The sequence below is a fragment of the Trichechus manatus genome, unplaced genomic scaffold (genome assembly GCF_000243295.1).
Source record: "Trichechus manatus latirostris isolate Lorelei unplaced genomic scaffold, TriManLat1.0 scaffold00261, whole genome shotgun sequence".
In the NCBI taxonomy this organism is placed as follows: Eukaryota; Metazoa; Chordata; class Mammalia; order Sirenia; family Trichechidae; genus Trichechus; species Trichechus manatus.
The window spans coordinates 11287-13061 of record NW_004444197.1 but is presented as its reverse complement, the minus strand read 5'-3'; the positions used below and the strand labels follow the sequence as shown (position 1 = coordinate 13061).

At 51.7% G+C, this 1775-nt stretch overlaps 1 pseudogene; it reads right to left on the bottom strand.

Moving 5' to 3' along the window:
- Positions 1-1156, bottom strand: part of LOC101361486 (HLA class II histocompatibility antigen, DP beta 1 chain-like) — a 5209-nt pseudogene extending 4053 nt beyond the window's left edge.
- Between the last annotated feature and the right edge of the window lie 619 nt (positions 1157-1775).

The window sequence follows — 1775 nt, the reverse complement described above, 5'->3', positions numbered from 1 at the left end:
ACTGATAACCCTCAACGACTAGGATTAACTCATCTGCAACGTGACAATCGTGACTAATGGCTCCAGATAACTTTCAAGGATTGCCAGTAAGAGGTTAACTCATCTGAGATGTGAGAAACTTGACCACCCGCGAAGAGAAACTGTAATCCTGTCCATATAAAACCTTCAGCCAGTCTCCAGTCGGGGAGACAGGTCTTTTGGAGGAGCTCATTCCCCTCTGTCTCCTGTATATCCATATACAGTAAAACCCTCTTGCTGCTCACCTCACCCCTGTCTCAGTATCGGCTTTTGCGGCAGGCGGCTCAGATCCACGATTTGCGGTAACATCACAAATGTCAACCATTCTTTTGCTTTCTGTTTTTCTCACTGGATCTCTTCTCCCTAGGCAATCTCATCTAGTCCAGATCCTTCTCCCCAGCTCCAGACTTTATTATCAGTGTCCATCACACAGTCCCCCTGGTTTCCCTTCAGGATTTGAAAAGCCAACAGACCCCAAAGTGAACGCAGCCTCCCCCACAAGTGTTTCTTTTTCTATCTGGCTTTATTCAGTTGGAGGTACCGTCTCCATCTCCCACAACACAAACCTAGACTTGTCTTCTCGGTTCGCCTCACCCACATGCAACCAGCTGTCAGACCCACTAACCTCCTGACCATTTGTCTCTTGATTTCGTCTTCTCTCATTTCCTGCACAGACCAGTTCAGGTCCTACCCTCTCTCCCATGGACAAGTAGGAAGCCTACCTGTGGGTTTTCCTCCCTCATCATTCTCAGCCCCAAAGTCCTCCTGCTTCACACCCAACGACCGAGCCGGCCAGGCTCTCCCCACTGTCTCTCCGCTGACCCTGAGGCTCCGGTGAGTCCGCCCGCTGACCGTACCCTCCTGCGGCCGCCGCCGCCCTCCCCCGACCCTCCGCCTCACGTTGGCGCTGTAGGTTGAAGAGCTCTTTCAGTTCGTGGATGCGTCCGCAGAACGTGTCCACCTCTGCTCCATGGCGTCCCTCTGGCTGTGCCACTTCTTGGCCCATGATCCTCCCCGCTCCGTCTCCGTCACGAATTCCCCCATGTCGTTGTCCTGGTTAGAGGGATGTAGCTCTCCACGAAGCGCTGCGTCCGGTTAAATGAGTAGCGCTCCGCCTGTGCCTGGAACAGGTAATTCTCTGCAGGGAGCAGCGGGGACACTGAGCCGGTGGCGCCACGACCCTCGCACCCAGAGCCTTTCTCGAGGACCAGTGTTAAAAAGCAAAGATGTCTCCTTGAAGACTAAGGTGCGTCTGACCCAAGCCATGGTGTTTTTAATCGCCTCATATGCATGCGAAAGCTGGACAATGAATAAGAAGACCTAAGAAGAATAGATGCCTTTGAATTGTGGTGTTGGCGAAGAACGTTGAATACACTAGGGACTGCTAGAAGAATGAACAAATCTGTCTTGGAAGAAGTATAGCCAGAATGCTCCTTAGAAGCAAGGATGGCAACACTGTCTCATGTAGTTTGGACATGTTATCAGGAGAGATCAGTCCCTGGAGAAAGACATCATGCTTGGTAAAGTAGAGGGCCAGGGAAAGGGGGGAAGACCCTGAACGATGGATTGACACAGTGGCTGCATCAATGGGCTCAAGCATAAGGATTGTGAAGAGGGCGCAGGACCGGGCAGTGTTTTGTTCTGTTCTACATGGGGTCGCTACGAGTCAGAACCCCCTAGATGGCACCTAACAACAACAACAGCATGTATAGAAAATGGCGGATAAGCTCTGCCTGGGGCAGGGATCTTAATATTCA